General features: G+C 42.0%; 1 long non-coding RNA gene across 1 annotated transcript; it reads left to right on the top strand.

Moving 5' to 3' along the window:
• Positions 1-8,001: 8,001 nt before the first annotated feature.
• On the top strand, positions 8,002-11,790 carry LOC138042539 (uncharacterized). Its single transcript, XR_011131013.1, has 4 exons — positions 8,002-8,058; positions 8,248-8,409; positions 9,240-9,318; positions 10,887-11,790. It is a non-coding gene; the product is annotated as an uncharacterized lncRNA (long non-coding RNA).
• Positions 11,791-12,281: the final 491 nt, after the last annotated feature.

The following is a 12,281-nucleotide window of genomic DNA, read 5'->3' as shown; positions in this document are numbered from 1 at the left end:
CCACTTTCCTCTGATCCGTGTAGCTATAGCTTTAAATATCCATGAAACAGAGCACTGACAGAGGGAGAGGGGTAAAAGGCGCACCGTCGGCTTCCATCGATACCAGTTTCGTAACTGAAGGAACTACCGACGTTAAATAAATTGACTTTAACACACTTTATTGCTGACGCGTTCCTTGACCATATTTGGTACAGCAGCTATATTTGACAATTAGACCCGTGGCCCTTGAGGGCGAAGGGTCTAATTGTTTTAGTATTACCCGACTAGTCGGACAGAAAAGGCAATAATAAAGTTAGCAAATGCAAGTTGAATAAATATTTATTTGGGAATAAAACGAAGGAGAGCGTCACGCTTTTCGCTACTAGAGGACTATCACTAATAGTAGTAGCGTAGCCAGTTAAAATGCAGGATTTGCATTAGTCCACTATTTGGGTGATACTAAGAACTGATAGCCTGTGTCCGGCGAGCTAATAAAAGTGCTGGAAATCTGATATCCGTGGTTTAGTTTTTAACAAAAAACACATATACATAGAAATAGAGAGGGAAAATACCGACGTTATAAACTCTCTGAAAATCGCTTCAAGCGATACAAAAACCACACAGAAGACAAGATGCCTCTCAAATAAAACAAGGTAGGGAGTCGTTTTTATTGAATACTTCGCCTACATCTTTTCCAGTTTCATGATCAAGTACAAACGTTTTCTCCACTGAATACTTTTTCACTGATTGCGTCAGTTTGGAGAACCTGTGGTTAATCCCTTCACACGTTCTTTCATGCGTGTATTGTAGTGAGCCACGAAGGTGAATAAATAGAATGTTCATTGGGGTCGATTTACACCGCCGAGGAGAGGGGCGGCGGAGAAAAGCCCTGGAAACGAGGTTAAGAAATACTTTGCCCAGTGACTAAGCCCTTAGGCAATATTACAAATGACAGCAAACAGTGGCCCTAGTCTCAAAAACTTTGCTTTCATATCAGTATTACGATTGTAAGATCTGTTAAATTCACTCCCTTTACTTGGTATTGTCAGCCATTTTGAATTCTTATGAGGATTACCGCTCTAAACTCGTTCCCAGACTCCGGTTCCCCGTTCCCCCATCACACTTCCAGTAACATCCCAGAGTATTTTATTGTCTTTCCGAAAAGGTTAGTCAAAAGCGCCAAGAATTTTTTCATTCCTTCACTCTCTGCCCTTTTACATTTTAATGTCGCATTCTTAACGTTATTGCAATTGGATTCTTTAGCAAGTACAACGTAAAGTTGTGACATTCAGTTTTACCACCAAACGCCACAAGTACTCTTTTTCTTTGGCCATCTCAGTTCTATGATCAGAATAACACACAAACAGCGGTGACAAACATCAGATACAAATGCATACTTGAAATTATCTTTCACTTGACGTTTCGTATGCTTCTGCATTCATCTTCAGAAGTGACGGCAGGAGCCCATATGGGCTCCTGGTGACGGTTAATACGAAATTGAAGTTTAAATATACAGGATCACTAACTTAATAACTATTAACTATTAAGTAGCAATAGAGGTGACAAAAAACTGATAAAGCTTTTGATAAAGCTGATAAAGCTGCTGACATATTCATTTAAGGTCGGCTTTAAATCTTTGATCAGTAGTGTCTCCTTTATTTTACAGTGAACGTCGGATCGCCCTTAAGCTAAAATTCCAAAATGATCCCACTTTAAAGTGTGACCAGTTGATGTAACATGATCTGCAAGAGCCGGGAGGTAAAGGTAAAGTCTGCTACGAGCCTAGAAGGCCCATCAGGCCAGCGCTTATCTCCGGTTTCCGTAGCATGAAGCGACTAGGAGTATTTATACTCCCCCCTGTATGGGATCCATCGCACGGTTACCCCCAGCATTTTCGCCGGTACCCATTTATACACCTGAGTGGATGGAGGCACCGTAAGAGTAAAGTGTCTCGCCCAAGAACACAACACAATTTCCCCGCCAGGACCCGAATGTATGGTACGTCTGGCCTGTGAACTAATTTATTGGCCTGGTGCGGGCCGCAATTCTCCAAGAGGGTAACAATTGCTCTGTGTGTGTTAGTTACAGTTCATCCCTTGCCAAAAGAACTGTTCCACAACGCCCATGGTAGTTTGTGTCACAGGACCTGCTTAAGCAAGGTGGACGGTGGTATGCAGTGACAGTTGACCACTACAGTGACTAGTTCGAAGTTGACTTGTTAAATGAGGAAATATCTGCAGCAAATGTTATTTCAGTCACAAAGGCAGATTTCTCCCGCTATGGAGTTCCTAAGAAGTTCCTGTCAGACAATGGACCCCAATGTATCTCACAAGAGTTTGGAAATTTTGCTAAGGCGTATGATTTCCAGCTGGTAACACGCTCGCCGTACTATGCGAGAGCCACCGGTAAAGCAGAATCTCCGGTCAAAGAAGGCAAGATGTTTAAAAAGGCTGACCTGCTTATACAAGCCTTTTAGAGCATAGAAACACCCCACCTCAGGGTATGACCTACTCCCTAGAACAGAGGTTCCTTTGTCGTCGAACAAGGTCGATCCTGCCCTTATCTGAATCCTTGTTACGCCATTCTACGCCTCTAGTTTTTGTGGTGCATGAGAAGGAAAGAAGGCTAAAGCGAAAGCGTACTACGAAAAAACGGCCAGTAAAGAGCAGTGCCGCTGGTGCCTGGGCAATTTGTTTACAAATCCAATGATCACCATCGAGGTGAAAGATGGAGCTTTGGAGCGGTGCCGAAAGAGATGACCCCGCGTTCATTCCTTGTCAGAACGCAACATAGCTTGCTTCGACGCAAGCGAACCCACCTAAGAAATGAAGAGGGTAGTTTCTAAAGAAACTGGGGTGCTGCGTCGGTGGGGAAGTAGTATACAAAAAATTGGTTTTATCAACGGAGTTGATAATGTAAATTGACCACCGTACAGAGATTCTAAAAGCTGACGTTTCGAGCGTTAGCCCTTCGTCAGAGCGAATCAAGGAATTGTGGGTTATGTGTAGTTTTTATAGTAGAGTAGGACCAATAGCGTAGCTCCTACTCTACCATAAAAACTACACATAACCCTCAATTCCTTGATTCGCTCTGACGATGGGCTAACGCTCGAAACGTCAGCTTTTAGAATCTCTGTAGGGCGGTCAATTTACATTATGAACTCCATTTTAGTTGAACCCGCTTAAAACCTGCTGCAAGTTTGCCGTCATGTGATCTCAGCAGGAGGTCATGCTCTCCATTGAAGATCCATTAGTGCCCACGGGCGACAGTCCTGTTGTGCCCCCGCCTACAACAGATGAGGCCATGCCGACCGCTCAATCCTCCGTGGTAGCTTCCCCATCCCCGGACCGAGTTGAAATTCCAGTGCACACTTCTCGGTGTGGCCGGCCTATCCTCCAACCACAAAGACTGGACCTTTGATAGTGATCGGACGAATATTGCAAAGTGCAGAGTAGAGTACTAACTGGAATCATAACTGGCATTTCTCGTTTCTGTTCGGTTTATTTGTTGTCAAATTTTTATTTATCATCTTACAAGAACCACATTAAGTTGTTAAGAGTTTCTCTTTTAAAGGGAGGATGTTGGTGGGACCGCTGTATCCCAGGGGTCAGCGGTAATAGTACTGTGAGTGAGTTGTAGGAAAAAGTTGCGAACGTTTCAGAATAAATGTTATGGAAGGAGAGTTGGTATATTCCTGTTCTCAGTATCAAAGGTAACGTTGGTCAACAGCAGAAAGACAATCTCACTCGCGGACCGCTAAGATTCTCTCCCAACGGTTTCGGCGACTAGTCACTGTGTAAATCGCCTTTCACCTCTGTATTCTTTCAAAGGATTGCCTCCACCCGCCAACCGGACTTTCGGATGCCTGGCTGAGGGTTTCTGAAGTGGAAAATGGCTCGAAAAAACCACTTATAAATAATTGAGGTGTAGTTCTTGCTGACAAACGAGCAACACTGAAGCGTAACAAGCGTGACTTAAAAGATAGAGCCTTCAATGTTCTCGACCAACAGGTTCTTGCTGATTATGTTGAAACGCGATTGCCTCTGCCTTCTTTGGCTGACCCAAGCTAATGTTGCTACTCGATGTCATGCCAGAGTTGTGCGTGATTCATGGGTCCACCAATCGCACGTACAACAGCTGGTAACTATCTAGAATGGAAGGATTTGTGGATGCTAAATAATTCAATGTCAGGACCTCTCAGTACTAACAATAATGTACCAACATCAAGAACATGAAAGCGGAAAGATTTGAAATAAAATAGATGCTACAAAATCTTGTCTCTCTTGTTCTCGAACATTTGCAAATTCTAGTTGTTTGGCATCCTCGGGGCTAAATACAAAACTGATGACAGGAGACATTTCGAGTCCTAAGCCGAGACATGAGACAATGGACATGGAAGAGATTGGATAACCCATTATATGAACGTGTCGTGTAGTCCTTTCAAGGGGACAAAAAAGAACAAAATATCGGTTTGAGTCAATTGTCGCAGGTTTGAAAAGGAGACTTGAACTTGTTAAATCGATTTGAATGTTGAAATCACAAGTAAACAACGAAATGAACAACACAACGAGTTCCAACGACTAAAAGAGTTCCATAACGGCAGTTCTTTTTCCCCTGTGTTCATTGTGAGCATGCGGCGTAAGCCTCACTCACTGCTTGACCCGAATGCAGGCTCAACTGTCCAGTTGTCAGATTAGTGCCTTCCCTTTCAAAACGATTGGTGTGGACTGTTTGTTTTAGATCCGCAGTGATAAGGTTGGTTTGAGCAATATTTACAAAGCCCGAAGAACTTCTGAAATGGTCACTTTTACAGATTACTTCATTCAATTACCTGATATTTTTGGAGCCCGTATGAAAGAGCTCTGGAGGTCAGTATAATTTGTCGAGTTCAAAAGGTCAAGAGTTAAAAAGAAATTTTCATTGTATTAAAAGAAATCGTTCATCGCTCCAATGGCATCTCACGATTATTCCATGAACAGAGAAATTACCTGTGACACTTCATAGCTAACATAGCTCTTTCGCGCTTCTGCCGGTTGTAAATAAGTAGCCTCCGAAGCAGGAAAATCGAGGTCGTTTTGAACAGTTGTCAGCTGTCAAAACATTCTCCAGGAAGAGTTTTTTCGATCAAAGAGGGGCAATCTTTGAGTAATGTCAGTAACAGGCATGTAAAATGCGAGGCGGGATTTTGCGATTACGGTTAGCGAGTGGAAGAGGCGGTGGGTGGTCACGCGAACGCCTTAATAGGTTAAAAGCAGTTTAATGACCCGGCACCAACTAGTTTGTCGTTAGTAGCTCGCCACCATAACAAACATTACTTGCTTTTAATTGGATGTCACCCTTTTCACCACTTCGGAAATTCTTTTATCTAACGCTAATCTTCCAGCTTCTCTTATTGGCTTATGGGATCCGAATTGATGATATTCCTTCTTCTCGTTTCTCATTTATCTTTCCATCTAAGTTAATCTTCCGTATCTCTCACCGGCTCCTTGTAAGAAAACTATATATGCTTGTTTGTCTTTTTACGAAGTTTCCTTGCTATTGCATGCTTTCTCCCCTCTACCACAAGCTTTTTAATGAAAAGTCGTTTGCCTATTTCCTGTAACACACTGTTCCACAAATATAACCTTGGATAATTGAAACAGTAATCGTAGTTGTTACTATTGGTGGAAGACTGCGGACGGTTGAGTCATTTGTGAAGGCCGGGGACACACTGGGCGATACGTTGCTACGGCACATCGCGGGGACCCCGCGATCAGTTTCACCCCGGGAGTTGCACAGATTCCAACAAGTTTGAATTCGTGCGACTGATCGCAGCGACAGAATCAGCGCATGCAGTGTTCTCGCATGCGATAAAATATAAATGAACCAATAGGGTCAATTCACTAAATTCTTCTGGAATTCAACCCGCGGTTGTATCTGACTTCAAACCATAAGCTGCTGGTGATGAAGAGCATACCTGTAAAGGCTTATTCTGAAAACAAAGTGTGACAACCATGAAAACGGAAATAAAACCGTCTTCAACTGAAACTACCGAAAAGCGTATGTCGTCACATACAGGTTTTGAAACGAAAATCAAAACTGATCAGAAACTGTTCCCTTCTTCAAACCGATCTCATGCTAATAAAACGGCAACACACAACTGAAAGTAAAATTAAGATTGTCGATGTGAAATCATCCTTGACTTAAAGGGGAAAACTTAATTATACACTGTAATTCGAAATTGCACGAGGACGAAGCACTTTAATATTACGGCATTGCTTCACTAAAGGCTTGGATTCTGGCTTTGAATGTTGCTTTCGTTTTCCTTTCGTGCCGATGTTTTGTGTAGCCTTCATCTTATTGCCCTCGTCGGGATAACCTTTCATATACAAAATCCACCGGCAAAATGATTAGAGTAAACTCCGGGAGTAAACTTTAGTGCTCTTGTTGGCCTTGAAGTTTGTTCTTTGAAGCTGTTTCTCCCGCAAGCTGCTATTTCTTTGTTGGTTCGATGAGAGTAACTTGACCCTCAACTGAGACTACTAGTTTCGATCTGTCGCTGTGAATATCGACGGTCATTTTTAAAGGAGTCGCGATTATCGAACGCTAAAAATGTATCTAGTTACGAGCCGGCTGTCTCAGTAAAAAATTCTTTCACAAAAGGTTGTGCGTCCTGGAAATGGAATAAATTTGAAGTTTGTGAAATCCGTACTAGATAGAGAAGCCATGTCATCTCTTAAGATGATCCGGCATAAATGGTGAAAGAAATCTGAGACTTTCGATGCCTTTTCCAAATCTTGACTTTTCATCTATTTTAATTATACCAGTCGTAAAAACATGAAAATTAAGAAAACATGCAGCGTCAACCCATGAAAGGCTTTTCGTCGAATCAAGAAAAACTTTTCCAGTGATGTAGGGAAAATTCCTGGGAAAATTCAATACATTTATTTCCAGTCTGGAACTTTGGCCAAACGGAAATCGCGTAGTTTAAATTATCAGCTTCAACCACTTCACGCCATTTCCTTTCCTTGCACTGCGTGATCAAGATGAAAAAGGATTTCAGAGAGGGTCCTGTCCTTCGGATATGCCAATTTTTTGCGTTCTCTTAGAGCGCGTTCGATTGACCCTATTCCGGAATAAGAATGCGTGGAGTGATGATTACAACAGTATGTTTGGCGCGTTTCGAAGCAGCAAGGATAATAAAAATATGTTTAAAATAGTATTTTAGCAGATATTTGACAACTTTAGTGTGAATCTCCGTAAAAACGAAGGATTTCTAACTTGTATTCTATGTATTCCTATTCTGGAATACGGTCAATCGAACGCACCCTTAGATGATATGGAAACGGCGAAATGTTTCCACAGACGAGTCTACTTCAGTGGGCAGCAGGCAAAAGATGACGTTATGCAATGCTGTGCTCTGATGCGCTCATACGCCATGATCTGATGCACTAATATGGTGTGAACCAGACAGAGATCTGAACCTCAGACTTTTCTAAAAGTTGTTTTCGCATGAAGTCATCGCTGCAGCCTTAGTGAACGAAAACCACAACCGATCTCTAATTAGTTCCTTATTCGTTAACCAGTATTTGTAGATTACATCGCGATGATTCTTATATATGCTTGCAGATTTTGGCAACTATGCCATGACCAGACTAAAGCGAAATGCAAAAACTCTAATGGCAACAAAAGCAGCTCCAAAATTAGTATTCATCTAAATGCTCTTAAAATTAATCCAACGGGGCCTTGAACCAAAAAATCCTGTGTAGGTCAAGCTTGTACAAAGTACCACATGGAGAATACTGAGAAAAGTGCAAAGTCAAGTTTGGCAATTCCTGTGGTTTGCCGTAAAATTATGTCAAAGGCCGTAAAATAACTTAAACCTACACCGTGAAAAAGTCAAGGAGCAGAAAAACTGAGTTATCATAATGCGTTTTGTTAATGCACGAAAGAAAAGCTGTTCAAGGACCCACCTGTTACCGTGACGAGCATTTTTCAGTGGTAAAAAATTAATATCCAAATCAATAAATCCGTGGTTCATCAGTGAGCTTTTCACTTCTCAACAGTCTCAGACTAGGAAGTGGATCAAACGTACCGCAGGTAAGCTCTCTCGGCTGTAATGTTTGAAGTCTTATTGGAAAAGATATCCCTGCGAAGAGTATTACTCAAGCTCTTTTACCCCCGCCAAAGACTCGTGAGATGGATCTCGTCCGTAGAGTAAAGTCAATACAGCAGTGTTCTTGAACGAAAACAATTCGGCTCTCATTACCTCTATTGTTTGTCCATTAGGAATTGTACCTTAAGCTTTCTGTTCAAGGACCCACCTGTTACTGTGACCAGCATTTTTCAGTGGTAAAATATTAATATCCGAATCAATAAAACCGTGGTTCATCAGTGAGGTTTTCACTTTTCAACAGTCTCAGACTAGGAAGTGGATCAAACTTACTGCAGGTAAGCTCTCTCGGCTGTAATGTTTGAAGTCTTATTGGAAAAGATATCCCTGCGAAGAGTATTACTCAAGCTCTTTTTACCTCCGCCAAAGACTCGTGGGATGGATCTCGTCCGTAGAGTAAAGTCAATACAGCAGTGTTCTTGAACGAAAACAATTCGGCTCTCATTACCTCTATTGTTTGTCCATTAGGAATTGTACCTTAAGCTTTCTTGCAAACTGAGAATCTTTGTGTTTAAATTGATCGAGTCCCAAGATTTCAATCACTGGAAAAGACACCTTTTTGGCCCAAGACCAGGCTTTAGAAAGCACTTCAATGTCTGGCCCAAAAACGTATTATTACCAGTAACTTTTCGCTTCATCAGAGGTTTTTCAGTTGTCATTTTGCTTGGACAAATTTGGACTAGTTTATAACAAAATGACTTTGGTCTTATAATGGTCTCATTATTAACCTTGCGTGCACTAAACAAAGAAAAAATGTACCAAAATGGAAGTCTTTATAGAACTGCGAATATGAGTTGGCCCTCAAGGCACGGACTCCTCTAAAACGTGGTTTAATTTAAGAAGAATTTTAAGGCCTTGCCGTTACGGTGTCATTGAAACGTTTTTTGCCACTAAAGTCGTTTGACAGCGACCTTATTGTTTCTTTCTTGTAAGATAAATTATTCTATAAAGGGCCCCCAACCACCACGCCAAACACTCCTAAAACGTAAAGGTGCTTATTTTACGAGGGTAACAAGTAACAGTGCACTATAGGGTTACTGATAAACTTGTGGCCCTCGCTGCGCAGGAGTAGTAGTAGTAGTTCTTGATAAATGTATTTTTTTAACAGATGCTGTCGAGAACCGAAATGTTCCTGTGGTATGCATTTCAGCTTTTGGCCTTTCTGGCGTTTATTGTGCCTTATTCGGGTAGGTCGATAGCGAATGAAACTCGTACTTTTTAAAACATGGAGGATAAGTGAAACAGGTTAATATAATAAAGAGCTAACATCTAAAGACCTGGCGGGAATGTTAGACGTATTCTTCGTCGGCAAGGAGAATGAATAGACAGTGAAGTCTTGGTTTCTTTAGTTCAAGAGGGTCCTCATGTTCGAGTGCAGATCCATTTTGGAGACACTCAGCCGCCCTCACAACTAGCAAGAATAATAATCTGTTAACAAAAGACTTGAATTGCCACCCGTCTGTCAAAATCAAATTAATATTTCCTGACTCTTGGAGGCTCGACTCTGGTGTTGTTGTCATTAGTAACAGTAGTTCATGACTTCTGCTCAGTCACGATGTAATTCATTCAGCTGGCCGCACCGCAGTAATACGCTGATTCTGCTCGGCCGACATGGCCTGACCACCTTGCCGGCTGAGCCAACATGAGAGGGTACTTGATGCTCGTCCTGTCTTCGTACTAAATAAACATTGCCTATTACAACTGTAAACCAGGCTAACAAGCGAGTAGTGCTTTTAATGCGTTCTTGAAGACGACCCGTCAAGCGGAAGTAGGGTCGTGGTGTTTGCGGAAGTAAAGTAACAGGAAGTTGCTATTTGAAAGAAGGTTCGAGGAACTTTCTGAAAATTTGTTGACCGGTCCAATTCGTGAGGAGTCGGCACTTGCAAAAGTCGACCCGACTTCCATCGTGACTGAGCAGTATGTTGCCAGAGTATTAATGTCACTACGAACACGAACCAACGCCGAAACATTCACCCATTTACTTTGTAAGTGCTATTCTGTACGACGTTTAATTAAAGTTGTTCATGCACATATCGGTATTTAAGCCGCCACTCTTTGAGAACGAGGTATACAACAATCCAGAGCATCATCTCTATGGTAACCCCTTATATGGGATAAGGAAATTGTTTTCACCTTTTTGCCTGAATTGGGAAAATACGAAGAAATGTTTGGCTCCTGAAGAGTTTTAATTAAAGTCTTGGGGCAACAGATACCATGTGACCTCAAAATAAGAAATAAGAGCGCTATCCTGGTCCCGCGCTACCCTAGTCCCGGAAGTTTTTCTTGGGCCTCGAGACGGCCGCCCGGGAAAGACGAGTCGCGCAAAGCGGCGAGAAATCGCCGCAGAAGGTAACGAAGATCAATCAGACAGGAAGTTTAGTCGTTGGGAAACGCCTCGGAAATACAAACTACTTTCTGTCTCGGAACCTGGACGTCACTCACCAAACTCATTCATGTCTTAATTGCAGCCAATAAGTAGCCGATTAGCTAGGTAATTAATAACAAAATTAGGAAGTTTTTGAGACGCGGACGGCAACCGGAAGTGAGCTGTTTTCCCTTTTAACTTGTGTTCATACAACCCTATTTACATTGCTAAGTATCGTTTATCTATTAGAGAAGACTAGTATAAAAATCTGGGAGACACCACTGTCCTGGCACGCGAAACGTTCTCTTTCGGTTGCCGTCCGCGTCTCAAAAACGCTCGTGCTTAAGCTCCCCAATGACGCATCGAGAACTGTCTCTTGTCATTTAACAGACTCCAAGAAATCGATTCACTTCAAAATGGCAAAACCCGGGGCAAAACTGAGCCCTCCGTGGTTTACTTTGCTAAACAAGTTCAACTATACATTTGGACGTGATCCTGCTGTAACTGTTGGCAATCTCGAAAACTCCAGCGAGCCTGTTAAGAATATTCCGATTATTGTAGACGATGAAAGAAAAGGCATGGCTCTTCGAACACTAATTCGGGCCGGTTTTCCAATGGGGAACATTCACGTCATTACCACCTTGAAGAACAGTAAAGGAATTGTCTGGGAGGGGATCGTTATCGAGGATTACAAACAGCTTCAAGATGTGATTACCGACGCGCTAACTGGGAATCCACTGTTCGTAGAAGCGAAGCCAAGAACACTTCCCCCAAGTTTTACTCAAATGGGGCTCATCATGACCAAATCAATCGTGCAGTTTTTTAATGATGATCTGGCTGACTTCTACTCCAATTTCAATGGTGTGACAGCCCAAGTTACGAGTGAGCTGATCCAACAGTCCTTCGGCGCGAAGAATACGTTATATATCTTGATGGGTACCTCAACAAAGTGAATGACACTGATCACGAAATGGTTTTCACAGTGTGCTTTTTATGGCTACTGTATTGTTTTCCAGAATTAAATATTACCGTAGATGTCCCAGTTAGTTTATTAAAGAACAAACTATGATTTCTATTAGCCCAATGTCTTCAGCTTAAACTGAACTTGTAATTTTCGGTGCATACATCTTCCTGTCATCGATTACTTGACAACGAAGGAGAAAGCAATTTTCGTTTTAACGCATTGTAAGTTTTGAGGAAGGAGGATTGTTTGCTAGTCTCTGCTAAACGTGTTGATATTTGGAGACATTCCACATGATTTATTGAGCTACGAGTAAAACTTCTTTAATATTCAATCAGGGCTCAGTTTGTTTTGCCTTAATATTCGTGAAACGTGCTTTCAATTGTTGATCACGAAGAATAGACACGTAGTGATCACTTCACTCATCCGGCGCTTTCCTTTTACAGTGCAACGTGCCTTACCGTGGCCACCCAACAAACTTTCACATTTGACAATTACGTGTAAATACGTCAACTCAACAACCCATGCAACGGTGTTCAACTTACAACTGTGCGAGCTTTGCAAGGAGGCGTGACTGTCAATCAAATTCGCACACCGTTATTGGCGGATACTTTGTAAAAAACTTTGTTAGGTGGCCACGGTAAGGCGTGTCGCACTGTAACTTCCAGTGAAATTGGTTTTTTTACCCTGTGGCAAAATGTGCGCTCTTAGCACGAAAATGGGAAATACCACGAGAGTACTGAAGCGGATTAAAATGTATGTGTTAACTTTCAAAACAGATTATACAGTGAAATGGAAGTGCTTAATCGATACTTACTCGAAGT

This window comes from Montipora capricornis, chromosome 3 (assembly GCF_036669925.1).
Source record: "Montipora capricornis isolate CH-2021 chromosome 3, ASM3666992v2, whole genome shotgun sequence".
In the NCBI taxonomy this organism is placed as follows: domain Eukaryota; kingdom Metazoa; phylum Cnidaria; class Anthozoa; order Scleractinia; family Acroporidae; genus Montipora; species Montipora capricornis.
Note: the sequence above shows the minus strand (reverse complement) of the source record. Positions and strands in the feature narration are given on the sequence as shown.